General features: G+C 42.5%; 1 pseudogene; it reads left to right on the forward strand.

Moving 5' to 3' along the window:
• Positions 1 to 6,975: 6,975 nt before the first annotated feature.
• On the forward strand, positions 6,976 to 8,386 carry LOC148526472 (uncharacterized; annotated as a pseudogene).
• The last annotated feature ends 6,653 nt before the right edge of the window (positions 8,387 to 15,039 follow it).

The raw sequence follows: 15,039 nt of genomic DNA on the forward strand, positions 1-15,039 counted from the left end.
CAGACAGTCCCCCAAAGGTAATCTGTGTCAAAAAAAAAAAAAATTAAGGGCACCCCAAAAATTGACTTGAAAAAGGGGAAAAAAAAAAAAAAGTTGGGGTACAAACTTAAAAAATAGTGAACTTTACTGTGGGGGGGGTCCCCAAGTATGCCCCAAGTGTTTTCTAGATTGCAGGTGTTTGCGGCAGGAGGGTTTTTCACAATTTTTTAAAGTCACTTTAGCAACTTTAAAATATGCTGAACCCCATTTTAAGTACCCCAACTTTGATGCCCATAGTTGTTTTGCCCAAAAAATCCTTCTAAATGCTCTTCTGCATCACCTTATTTAAAGCCGCATTTATGCACCTGCCGCGGCTATTAGAAACCCTGACTTCCTTCAACTGTTAAAAATGGGGGTACTTCTAGTGATCCCCCATGTCTACACATCTTTAGGGGGCTCCCTAGAATATTTCCTGAAAATTCCATTTTTTTTTAACCTGTAAAAATAATTAGTAAAAATGTACAAAAAAAATGACATAAGATCCCCCCCCAAAAGCCAACCCAGCCCCAGGCTTGCCAGCCAGTGGTGGTTTCTAAAAATACGGGGACCAAAATGTGTAGGGTTCCACAGTATTTTAGAAACCAACACCAGGCTGCAGGGACTAGTGCTGGTTTTAAATATAGGGGGCAAAAAAGACGTGGGGTACCCCCTATATTTAAGACCAACACCAGACCCAACCGACTGGGGTGTAATGCCACAGCCCGGAGACCCAATCACCGGGGCTCCAGGTCCAAAACATTACACCCCAAGTCGGTCAGCGCAAGCCAGTGATCTCGGGGGAGTCGGGGACCCCCAAAAAAGGTTCCCCCTCTCCCGAGCACCACAGGCTTACGCTGAAGCCTGGGGCTCACCCCCATACCCCTGGAGTGGTGGGTATGGGGGTAATAGGGGGGCAAAATAATGTAACACTATTGTACTTTACAGTGGAACTACAAGTGCCAGTATGCCTGCCATTTTGCACTTGTGGCCACACATACTCATAGCCCCCGAATGCCAGCTGATGGCACATCCACGGAGCTGGCAGTCTCAAGAGCCAGTCAACGGCCGCGCTGACTGTAGAGCGGCCGCTGATTGGCTCCGGGTACTGACAGTTCCCACGTGGTGTGACTCGCCTACGTGGGAACTGTCAATACCCGGAGCCAAGCAGCGGCCGCGTTACAGTCATCGTGGCTGCTGATTGGCTCTCAGGACTGCCAGCTCCGTGGATGTGCCGTCAGCTGGCATTCGGGAGCTATGAGTATGTGTGGCAGCACATACTCATAGCTAGTCCGTGGATCGTGTAGTCGATTTTTTTTTGCAAAGTACGTGGATTACTGCGGAGACCAGCGCCAGGATATAGGTGAGTATGATTTTTTATTTGCAGGGCCATGTTTTTGGGATATTTTACTGGAGAAGGGGACAGATTCATCTGGTATAGGTAAGTATGTGTGAATGGGTAGGTGTATGTAATAAAGTTATACTGTCACGGTGTGTGTGTTTTGTCTTTTTTCAACTATTTATTTTACAGTGAAACTACAGGTGCCACATGTCTGCTGGCACTTGTAGTTCCACAACTGCAAAATGGCAGGCATGCTGGCACTTGTAGATCCACTGTAAAGTACAATAGTGTTATATTATTTGGCCCTCCTATTACCCCCATACCCACCGCTCCAGGGGTATGAGCCCCAGGCTTCAGCGTAAGCCTGTGGTGCTCAGGAGAGGGGGGACCCTTTTTAGGGGGGTCCCCGACTCCCCCGAGATCACTGGCTTGCGCTGACCGTCTTGGGGTGTAATGCTTTGGACCTTGAGCCCCGGTGATTGGGTCTCTGGGTTGTGGCATTACACCCCAGTTGGTTGGGTCTGGTGCTGGTCTTAAATATAGGGGGTACCCCACGTCTTTTTTGCCCCCTATATTTAAAACCAGCACTAGTCCTTGCAGCCTGGTGTTGGTTTCTAAAATATGGTGGAACTCTACACATTTTAGACCCCGTATTTTTAGAAACCACCACTGGCTGGCAAGCCTGGGGCTGGTTTGGTTTTTTGGGGGGGACCTTATGTCATTTTTTGTAAAAATTTTTTACAGGTTAAAAAAAACGGGAATTATTGGGAAATATTCTAGGGACCCCCCTAAAGATGTGTAGACATGGGGGATCACTATGGGTACCCCCATTTTTAACTACTGAAGGAAGTCATGGTTTCTAATAGCCGCTGCAGGGAAAAAAACCTGGCAAAGCTATTTAAAAACCTGACTTTCTTTTGCAGGCAAAAAGAGGGATACCCATAGTGATCCCCCATGTCTGGACATCTTTAGGGGGTCCCAGGCATATTTCCCGAAAATACCCGTTTTTTTTCATAAATGGGGTCAAGGCTCATTTTTAAAAAACAGGTATAATTTTTTAATTAACTATAGCAAGTGAAATAAAGTTTAGATTTGGAGATTAGGGGTGCAGGCTTATAAAAATTAGCCTGTACTTTTGGGAATGCCCCCTTAAAATTAAATGTTGCAAAAAAAAAAAAAATCTGGACACCCCCAAAAAATATTTTTTTTTTTTGGGGTGACAAAAAAAAAATGTCAACCAAAAAGTCAAACTAATGAAATTAATATTGGTGGGGACCCCAAGTATGTGGCAGGTGTTTTTTTTTTATTGAGCAGAGTAGCGGCAGGTGTATTTTTGAAGAATTTTTAAAATTACCTTTAGGGACTTAAAAATATGCTAGTACCCATTTTCATGTACCCCAAATTTGATGGGACCACTTTTAAAAATGAAAAAAAAAAAGCGAAATGCTCTTCTGCATCACTTCTGCAATGTTGGGAAAAAAACACCTGCCGCACCTATTTAGAAACCCCTACTTTCTTCTGCAGGGAAAAACGGGGTACCCATAGTGATCCCCGAGGTCTGGACATCTTTAGGGGGGTCCTACAATTATTTCCTAAAAATTCCTGTTTGTTTTTGCTGATCCAAGTATCGCTGTGTGCCGTTTTCGCTTACTTTCAAATTGAATACGGGGATACGCTGGCACGCGTGTGATACTTTAACGCCTGGAAAACAGACGAAGCCAGCGTTAAGTCCAGGCCACATTAAGTTAACGCGGCTCGGCTCAAATTGAATACGGGCCCAAGTCTGAATCAAGGCCATTATACATTTGTCTATGTGTTGTTCTCTTTACTGTTGTGGACTTACAGGAATTATTCAAAAATTTGTTATATCTTGAAAAGGAACTTTGTGGTGGTCATACACACATGTACAAGCACTTGTGCAAACAAACACACTCTAATAAACACAAACACGCACACAGAAATCAATGCACCTTCACACATACAAATTAATACACAAACACATACAAATAAACACACGCACAAACATATAAACACAGACGCACACTGACTTATAAGCAAGCAAAAACAAACACCTCTATCAGTAATAAAATGATCTGTTCTGAGGTTGAAATTAAAAATAGGTAGTTGTAGTAGTATTGCCCACACATTATGCCAACCGGTAGTGCCCCCAACATTATGCTACACTGCAGTGCCCACACAGTGTACTTACCAGAAGCCACAGCAGCCTACAGAGCAACAGACAGAGCAGCAGTCACAGCCTCACAATAAGTCACACCCATGAGGCTTTGCAGCTGCTGGTTCAGAGGAGCATGTGATGAGCTCAACCAATCAGAGCTCAGCACATGCTCTTCTGACCCCTCTGCAGAGACCACAGGAATGTATTACCCAGTAGTGCACTCTACACAGCAGTGCTAAATCTGACTGTCACTGCACTGTGCTCTCCAGTCCCTGCCCTGCATGTAGCTGCCAGCCAGGTCAGTCACAGCCTTCATGACTCATGACTACCCTGCAAGCAGCTGCACTGAACCTGTTGCAAACAAATTTCAACTTAACTCATGCCCTCATGTGATAAAGTGCGTGGTTACAAATCACTGAATCCCTGGTGGCTCAGTCCAAGCCTGGGTGCATGTATCTTTAAGTGTATAGAATAATAAATTGACTAGCATAGAGGGAATGGGATGTCCAGCCTGCACGGAAACAAAGCAGCCACAGCGTGAATTGTGCCTGGAGAGATTATACATACACAGAAATCACAGGCAAATGTTAGAGGATACATTATTGAAAGCAAATGAATGTTTAAAGATATGACTTAGAAATAAAGGCTCTGTGTTCCCAAACTGAGAAAATTTGGCATGAAATATACACTTAAAGATGTATGCACCTATCTTTAATTTCAACCTCAGAACAGATAATTTTATTACTGATAGAGGTGTGTGTATTTGCTTGCTTATAAGTCAGTGTGTGTCTGTGTTTATATGCTTGTGCGTGTGTTTATTTGTATGTGTTTGTGTATTAATTTGTATGTGTGAGGTGCATTGATTTCTGTGTGTGTTTGTGTTTATTAGAGTGTGTGTGTTTGTTTGTTTGCACAAGTGCTTGTACATGTGTGTATGACCACCACAAAGTTCCTTTTCAAGATATAACAAATTTTTGAATAATTCCTGTAAGTCCACACCTGTAAATAGAACAACACATAGACAAATGTATAATGGCCTTTATTCAGACTTGGACTTCAATCAGATGGTTTGCTTGCAACGAAGATGTTTTCTGATCGGCGCATGTGCAGGTTCTGTACTGTGCAAGTGACGTTTTCTGTCTGTGACCTTGTTCGCAGTGGTTCCTAATCCTCAGCATGATTTACATACTGCATCCTTTTGTGGGAGAGGGGGTGCAGATGGTTAGCGTTTTATAAAACACGGGCCTGTTGCCCCCATTTTGTAGGCTGTCCAAGGCCAGGGTAGGCGTATTCCAACACAGGCCTCCTGGCCAAGGTGGAGGACTTCTGACGGCCATTCTGAGTGAGCTTATGCTTACTCAGATGACTGATGGCTGCCCGATGGTTATCCCCTGCTTTGGACACAGCACTCGGATCTGCAATGCCAGCAGCGGGCACATTTTACTTCAGATGTCTCTTGTGGCATTAACATATTTTAGCGTATAACTCTGAATCAAGTCCCATGTTTGGATTAAAGCTAAAGCAGAAATTAAGGTATTATTTATAAAAAAAATGCTGAAAATCTGTATACGGGTATTGACTATGAAATCTTAATTCAATTACTAAGAAAAATACTATATATTTTAAATATTTAATAAACATAACATTCAAAAATATAAAAGTACACATAAATATAAGAAATAAAACCCTGTTAAATAAATGTACACATTAAAGATATTTTTGATTTTGTGTATATAACTTCAAACTTTGTTTGGAGTTAATTATTAAAAATAGTAATTTTGTAAATAACATATTCATAGGTATGAAACATAGACAAATGCTTAACAGGTCCAGGAAACCAATGTAAAATAGTCAGTAGGATTGATGTTGTTTTTGAAACATTACACATACAGTTTTTGAAGTCTTAAGGTAAGTGATCTGCAGATACTGTATATCTATAGATGATGGTCGTTCACACACTGAATGACCATCATCCATCCGGCAGCAGCAAAGCCCACTGGCCGTGGGGTGGGTCAGGGGCGTGTCCTCCACCTTCCCCGCGGTTGTTTCTGCATGTGTACAGGCGATTGGCTGATCGCCCATACACACTTGCAGATGGACAGATATGTTTGCAGACATATCTGTCCATGGGCTGGGCAGCACAGTCAATGCGATATGTCTGTGAACGACATCATTCACAGACATATCATCTGTACATACTGGCCGACGGGTGCCCAATATATTGGCCGATCAATTGATTGGCCAATATATCGGCCAGTGTGTACCCAGCATTACTTTTCATGGGATGCAGTCAGGAAGCTGTTGGTTGCATTGCCAACTTCTAACTTCTAAGGCTTCCCAACTGTCTAATCCTGGCAAAGTACAAATGACAGGTGTTGAAATCCCGAACCCTGTCATTAGACCTATGCCGGGAGCCCTACACCCGGCTTACCGATTAAAGGTAAGCTGGGCACGGACAGCCATGGGGAGGGAAGGTTAGGGGCACCCGGGGGGGACTTAGGTTAGGCACCCCCCCGGGAGGTAATGGTTAGGCTAGAGGAAGGGGGGTTACGGTTAGGCACCCCCAGGGAGAGGTTAGGGTTAGGCACCCCCCCGGGAGACTTAGGGTTAGGCTGTGGGGAATGGGGGGTTAGGGTTAGGCACTTAGAGAGGGGTTAGGGTTAGGCACTTGGGAGGAGGTTAGGGTTAGGCACCCTTAAGGGAGGGTTAGGGTTAGGGGGTAGAACAGGGTTAGTTAATACTTACCTTTTAACATGTGGGATTTAGAAGATATGTACCATTAAATCAATCAACAATAAATAAGGGATATCTATATGTTCCTTTTGATTTTATAAAATGTGATTTATTTTTTATGTTAATCATGTGGTATTATCTTTTCACAGTCTATTTTGTAATATAAATGCAAAGTGGCAAAAATGTCTACCTCCATTGTCTACATGACAAATAACATGCCATTGTCTCTGGAAGAAGTATTAGAGATACTTAGAAATCCAGAAGATGATTAAGTATCAACTCTTCCAATTGTAAATTTAAAACATGGAGAGGTTTACTTGTTCTCCTATGATGGACGGCCAAATGCTATTAAAGACTGGCGAGCAGATCAATGCTGCTGGTTGCATTTGGGAATCCATTCCCTACCTAGAAAGAATCCTCAAGTTAAGAAAACTTATCATCAGAGGCTAATTTAAAAGAAACAAGTGACGTTCTATCGCTATGGGTATGAAAATATTGATACTAGCATTAAATTGGTGGTTGTTCAGTACTTTGGAGAAAATTACAACATCAAAAGAGAAGAAGCACATGGGAACATGACTAAATACACACAATAGAGCCATGTTAGAACATTGCATTCTGTAATGCACAATATTGTTACCAATGTGGGCAAGACACCAAGCGAAATATATAAGAAACTATTGTTGAAACACAAACAACTAATTTGCACATGAAGTTTCAACTGGCCAGAAATATTGAACAAATATCAAACAAACTGAAATATGAAAAAAAGGGAAAGATTAGCCACGATGATCTATACAGTGTGTATGAGTTGCACTTTGCCATCAAAGAATTTGTTACAAACTATTCTTTAGTTCCAGACAGTTTGGTAGTTCTAGCATTGTCGGAAGTTGTAAACATCTTTCAAGAAGTCTGTAGTATGTCATCATATGCTTTGCTTTCTTATGATATGACATTACAGTTAGGAGACTTTTACGTGTCACCTACAATTTTTCAATGTGCCTTCTTTGATGAGGCACCCTGCATACCACTTACAGCTACTATTCATGAAAAGAAAAATGTCAAAGTACATGAATCTTTTTTTTACCCTGAGGGAAATGATTCCAAGATTTAATTTTACACAGGTCATTATTGTAACTGATCAAGAACATGCTATTGTGAAAGCCACCAGCAATGTTCTTCAAAATGTAAATCATGTCCTATGCTGGAATCATTTACTTAAAGATGTTGAAGTTTGGGTGACCAATCATGAAGGCTCTAGAGATGACAGGAAGGTGTATAGAAACCATGTGCTTTGTCTTCTGGATTGTAATTCTCAGGAAGAATTTCAAGACTGTTTTGAGACTTTGAAGAAAAAGTGGAGCATGTCTTTCCTTCAATAATTTGCATCAAAGCTGAAAAGTGACATCCTTGAAAAATGTGGTAGATGGATACTAGAAGATTTGGAAATTTACAAAACTGGAAGTGGGATAACGATGAATGTGTCAGAGAGCATAAATGTTGTCCTGAAAAGGCTCACGCTATGGAAAGAGGTCAACATGGAACATATGGTCCTGTATTTTTATTTTTTACAGACTTTTTATCTGAAGGAAGTCTTGAGAGGATGGTGTGGCATAGGAAATTATGGTGTAAAAGAAGAACATGACAAAATGAAACTGGACATTTCCAAGGTCTGCTTTCCCACCAACTGCATACTATTGGATGAGATAGTCCCATTTCTACAGCAGAAGCAGTTGAAAACAAATGATACCCTAAAAAAAAGAACTTCGCAGGTCCATTACAGTGGAAGGATTGGCAGAAATGACATTAAAAAAAATAGAGTATTTCTTCAACCTCAATCTGCTGAATTTGTTGTCAAAGGTTTAAGAGATAAGGATTATGTTGTGTCCCTTTTTCCTACTGAGAAATGTTCTTGTAACAGCTCTCATACTTGCTACCACATAGTAGCTGCAAGAATGTCCATTGGAAAGGCAGTAGCACCAAGAAAAGTAGTGTATAGTCTGAAAAAATTAAAAGTAGGCTCTCGCAAGTTTAGATCTGGTAGGAAAACACCAACACCACACCAGAAATTGAATGTTGAAACTCTTGCTGCACTAGACTCCTTAGAGATGCATGTTTGATCTAGTGAAATGAAAGATCTCACAAGTGAGAAAACATCTGTCAACAAAAGTGCAATGGATACAATCCACACTTTCAGGGATATCAGCAAAGAAATAGAGGAAATAATTTTCATAGAGCCATTGATAACAAGCACCCCGAAACATAGTAAGGAATTGCCAGCTCCATGGAATAATGTGAGGAAATTCAAAGAAATAAGGTCTATTATCATGCAGAATGTTGCCATCAATCGAAGTGATATGGAGTCTCTCTTAGACACAGAATGGCTAACTGACACCATTATTGATGAGTTTTTATTGACCATAACAACATTGGAGCATCTGACATCGAGCGATGTTGAATTATGTGTCTTTAGTTATATCTTATGACATCATTGAACAGAGTGGAAGGTCCATCGATGTGTTCAATTTCGGGGATAAAAACATAATAGACAAAGACATCTGGTTAATTCTCAACAATGTACACGGTAACCACTGGGTACTGATTGTAGTATTCATGAAGTGGAAAATTATCTTATACCTGGATGCATATCATGGTTATTTTGCTCCATCTGTCTCCAGCATTCAAGAATTATTAAGTTTCTACATGAGAAGCTCCAAAAAGTAAATTGAATGGTCAGAATGGACTGTTCACGCACCACAGGATATTCCATTACAAGAAGACTCTTCGAACTGTGGTGTTCATGTTTGTCTTTATGCACATATATTGTGCAGTGGATCATTGGTACCCTTTGAGAAGGACATGGTTTGTGCAAGGATGTGGATATCCTCTGAATTGCTAAATTCATCTGGAGTCACCCAAAATTCCATCTTTCCTAGTAATAGACCAAGAAGGCAGAAGCCATTTCCAAAATCAGATTGATTCCTCCAAAAACACCACCAGGGAATAAACCAAAAACATTATCCTTTCTATCATCTGCTGTTTGAGAATACTATACATCAACATGGTCAACTTGTTTTGCTGGAGAAATGTGCAAACATCCAGAGAAGCCTTACATGATATTATGTGAAGGGAAATGTCAAGACTGGTACCACTTAGAATGCATTGAGAAAAAGAAAACCAAATCACGTGGGAAGTATGTTTGTCCTAAATGTCATTCAAGTTATCAAAATGAATAGAATAGAAGCAGGTTGTAATCTCTTTTAGCTTATCATACATTATAAATTCATCAAAGATAACAGTAGTGTTAACAGCTTCTAACACGATAAATCTTTATTATTCGATTATACATTTAAGGGTATCAGAGTTTAAATACTTGTATCTGCAACAGTTACCTAAAAAATATTGCAACTTCCAAATATTCTTTTACTCCTTGAAGCCATTACGGCTGATAGAACATTTATATACTCTCCATTACAATGACTTCTTTAATGACAAAGGAACTCCTTTTGCATCCAATTTTTACATGTGCAGCTAATTACAAAATGTGAGTTATGATACTACACTTCTGTCCATTATTGTATTTACACAAAGGATACGAAACAACTTTGTAAAATTTGTGACGGTGTGTGTTTGGGGGGGGGGGTTTGGACGACTGACTCTGAATGATGGAGTATTAATATCAGTGGCTGCTGTTTAGGTAAAATCCAGGGGTGTGGTATAAAGGATCGTCAGTCAATAGGATGACACGCAACAGTTTGACAGGTATAATAGGTTGACAGACAAAAGGTCAACAGTGCGAGAGTCGACATGATCAAATGGTCGACGCACATATGGTTGACATTTTTTTTTATCCTATCCCTAAACCCCTCCCTAGTGCCTAATCCTAACCCTAGTGCCTAAACATAACCCTAGCCTAACCCTAACAATCCCCACAGTGCCTAACCATAACCCTCCCCTAACAGCCCACTCTGGCAGCCTAACTTTCCCCCAGGTGCCTAACCATAACCCTAAAAAGTTTTTCAAAAAACATGGGCAGACCATTGTTGTGTGGAACTTTTGGACCTGCCAACCTTTTAAACCCTGTCTGCCTTTTACACATGTCGACCTATTGCATGTTGTCCATCTACTGTCGACCGATTTACTGTCGACCTTTCATCCGGATCCCAAAATATATTGGACGGGTAACCCTTTTTATAAAAATCTTACACATGGTTCTTCCAAAAATGTATGTTGTGAAACGCTTTTCATAACTAGTTTCATAAGGCCTGCAATCAGGAAGATAAGAAATCGGTTCAAATTTACTTTTAAAATTGAATTCTAACACACCAGTGTGAATGTAAAAATTTTGGTTGGTGTGGAATTGTTCAAGAATTGGAGCAATGCTAAATGATCTAGTTCTTATTTTATTTTTGTATAATTTATTTATATGGGAAAATAGTAATTTATTTATTTAATATATACAGTTTGCAGGGGAAATTCCTGTACAAGGGACCTGACTCAGCAGAGGACGGAATTGCAAAGCCGCACACAAACAGCTTTGCAATTACATCCTAGCTAAAATGCAAATGTAGTTGGAGGTGTCTGAGACCTCCTTGCTGCATCTGTGAACCCAGCGCTGTGACCGAGGTCACAGTCTGGGATCATGGTTGACCCTTTGGTCAGGCTGCGGTAGCTGAAGCTTACCGCAGCCTGGCCTGGTCCTGTCAGCCTGCTATTACAGGAAATCTGCATCCATGGACGCAGAACCTGGCCTTGCCACTTCCGTAAAATGGGAGCGACATGATCCTGTTTCTAGAAAGGCAAGCCGTCTCCGCCTCTCGATATGGTAGAAGCATAGCGGGACCTGCGTGCGATTTCGCAGGACCTGTTCTGCACATGCACAGAGTGGGTCCTGCGCATTTGCAGATTCACGGTAATTGGGAATCTGCAATCAGGTCCAATAAGTGCCTGCACCCGCAAGAGAGGCGTGAAGATTACAGATGCTTTCTATTTAGTTATTTAATTCATCTTGGGATATGTTGCTATACATATGTAAAAATTACAACAAACATAAGCCTTGGGGGTTATACACCTGTGGGTGATGAACGCATCTTTGCTCCAGATCTATCTATGCACTCTGGGCCTGATTCAGACCCAGTCGCAAGCACTGAGTGCTCGCAAACGGGTCGATGGTGGCCCAGAGCGCATGCGCATGATGGAGCTGGATCCATCGTGCGCTTGCACGAGACCTGGATAGTGACGGGCACTCTGTCACTCTGGGTTTTGCATCAAAGGGGGCGTGCTGTCAATGTTGAGTAACAGCATGCGCCCTTTGGTTTGGTTGCCCAGACGGAAGCGTTCCCATGGGAACACCTACCGTTTGGAGGCAGCCTCACTGACATCACAAGTGATGTCAGTGAGAGAGCTTTCAGCTCTGTTTGAGCCGAAAGCTCTCTGGGGCTTGCGGCTACGAGACCCTACCACAAGGGTCTCGTCGCAAGCCCGATGGTCGAGATGATCTTGACCATCACGTCCATCATCCTGGCCGCTAGCATTAGCTGTGGGTGGCAACCCACAGCAATGCGAGCGGCCAGGAGGCTGCTCCATAAAAAAAATAAAAAGATGCCCTGATTCAGAGCGACCGCTCTGTCAGAGCATCCGGCTCTGAATCAGGGCCTCTGTTTAAGATTGAACCTCCCTTATAATGCATTATACTCTAAATAGAGCTAAAAAAAAAAAATCCATACTTTTGGTGGGCATGTTCTGTCCCCATTTTTATGTTTACAAATAAGGGGATGGTTTAACGTTAGAAACAAATCGGACACTTGTTTACATTTTGTGCCGCTAGGTAGTTTCTAAAACTGTAAAACATAATTTAAGCTTACGAGAGGGATGTTGTCTTTGGCAGCATATTTTGCAAGACGTCAACATTTTCGGCTACCTCTAAAGCAAATACTAAGAGCACATATTCAATTTGAGCCGAACTGCGTTAAGTTAACGCGGCCCAGACTTAACGCAGACTTCGCCTGTTTTGTAGGCATTAAAGTATCGCGCACATGCACGCTTTACCCCGTATTCAATTTCAAAGTACGCGTAAACGGCACCCGGTGATACTCTAACTAGCGGAAAGTACTGTAATTTTTGGGGAAATCAGCCTGTCACCCCCCAAATGATGATCTGACATGGTGGTTCACTATGGTACCCCCGATTTGGCTTGCTGAAGGTATTTGGTGTTTTTAAATGGGCTCAATAGCTGCTAAATAGCGTTTTTCTATACCTGATGCAGAATAGTATTTAGGAGTTTTTTCCAGAAAAAAAGTTATCCCAGCAAATTTGGGGTACTTGAAAATGGGGGTCAGCATATTTAAAGTTGAAAATGTGAACTTGAAAAAATCGTGAAAAATCCACCTGCCGCAAACACCTGCAATGAAATAAACACCTGAGGCATACTTGGGGACCCCCGCATAGTCAAGTTCGCTAGTTTTTAACTTTGTACCCCGAAACTATGCACCCCAAAACCCCAATTCTGCACTTTTTTCCACATGCCATTCATAGACGATACTTTACTGCCTATTACATTGCATTGACTTTTCTTCAAATGGAATACGGGCCTAACTCAGGCACCATGTTTTTAATGCAACGGCATGCAAGTGGATTGTTACAAGTTAAAAACAAAAAAGATAGACAGTTGCTTGTTCCATTTTGTGAACACAAAGATTATACAAAAAAATAAATAACTTCTGTTATGTGTTTAGTTTTGTTATTATTTTTGAATTGTGCCTAGGCCTATTTTTTAAATAAATATTTTTTTTGTACACTCTGTCTCATTGTTGTGAACACATAAACTATTTGGTATTAATATGATTTAATTGTACAATGGCCTTTAACTGGTTCACAGAAGGAAGTGATTCGAACTGTCCTCCAAATTTTAAAATAGTGTAAAACATTGCTGTATGCGCTCTGGGACCACTTTCAGGTATGTTTTGTGATCAGGAACATTAGGTACACTGGTATATTACACAAGCTGGCTAAGGTGGTCAGCTCCACGTTTCGGCACCCAGAAACCCTATCTAAAGGTGGCCTGCTCCCCGTTCTGGCATCTGGAATGGCTATATTAAATGGTCTTGGCCCCGTTCCAGCACACAGAATGGGTATCTTAGAGGGTCTGCGACCCATTCTGCTACCCAGAATGGCTCTCTCACCTGGTCAGCTCCCCGTTCTAGTCTCATGAATAAGTATCTAAGGTGGCCTGCTCCCCGTTCTGACACCAGGGATGGCTATCTTAGATTATCTGTGCCCCATTTCGGCACCCGGATCGGCTATCTAAGGTGACCTGTGCCTCGTTCTGGCATCTGGAATGGCTATCTTAGCTGGTTGTTGCCCATTTACAGCACCTGGAATGGCTGGCTATGGTAATCTGTGTCCTGTTCGGGCACCTGGAACGGCTGGCTATGGTAGTCTGTGCTCTGTTCCGGCACCTGGGATTGTTGGCTAAAGTGGTCAGCGCCATTTTCCTGCACCCTGAACGGCTGGATAAGGTGTTCTGGCTATCTATAAGGAATGGGATTGAAATGGCGGTGGTTCAAATCCCTACAGGTGGGGATCCTGACTGTGGCAGGTAAGTATTCTAACCCTCCCCTGTCCCCCCCTAACCCTCCATTAGTGGTGCCTAACCTCCCTCCCTAGTGCCTAACGTCCCCCGAGGGGTGCCTAAACCTAACCCCCTCCCAGCACCATAAATCTAACACTCCTGGGGGTGCCTAACCATAACCTCCCCCCCGGTGGTGCCTTGCCCTCCCTCCTAGGGATGACTAATCCTGATCAGCCCCCCAGACCTAACTCCGCTAAGGGCCCTAATACTCACCCTCCCCCCCCTGCAGCTAATACTAAGGGTGCCGTGGATTTACCTTCAATCAGGCTAGCGTCCTTGGCATTTCGGCATCTGGATTAACATAGGTGTCGGTATTTCAAGACCTATGTTAACTCCATTGCCAAGATTATGCTGTCGGGATTGAGACCAGACTGCTTCCCATCTAGAATGACCTGTGTCTTGTTCTGGCACCCAGAATGGCTATCTTAGGTGGTCTATGCCTCGTTCTGGTATACAGAACAGCTTTAACGTGGTCAGTTCTCCGTTCTGGTCTCCTGAACAGCTATAAAAGGTGGCCTGCACCCCATTCTGGCACCTGAGTGGCTGGATTTGGTAGTCTGTGCCCTGTTCCAGGACCCAGGATGGCTGGCTAAAGTCATTAGCACCGCATTTCTGCACCCTGAATGACTGGATGCACATTAAAAAATGAAATGAAAGCGTAGGCACTGTCCAAAAAGAGGGTGTGGTCTCAGAGTAAAGGGGATTGGTCACTCTATAGTATTTCAAATTACGCCACACAGTAGCATAATCTTTATTCAACCCTGATTCACATTACACCACACAGTAGTGTCCCTTATTCATGTATGTCACACAGCAGTGCACCTTTTACACAATTCCCACATTTGTGCCCCTTATACACAATGCACACAGCAGTGGTGCCCCTTACACATAATGCCCACACCAGTAGTGCCCCTAATGCAAAGCATACTGTAGTGGTGCCCCTTATGCAATGCCCCCAGTAGTGGTGTCCCTTATGCAGTGCCCCCACTAGTGTATGTGCCCCTTATGCAGTGCCCCCAGTAGTGGTAGTGCCCCTTATGCAGTACCCCCAATAGTGGTAGTGCAGTGCCACTTATACAGTGCCCCAAGTATTGGTGTCCCTTATGCAGTGCCCCCAGTAGTGGTAGTGCCCCTTATTCAGTG

The sequence above is a fragment of the Taudactylus pleione genome, unplaced genomic scaffold (assembly GCF_031769625.1).
Source record: "Taudactylus pleione unplaced genomic scaffold, aTauple2 ptg000095l, whole genome shotgun sequence".
Taxonomy (NCBI): Eukaryota; Metazoa; Chordata; class Amphibia; order Anura; family Myobatrachidae; genus Taudactylus; species Taudactylus pleione.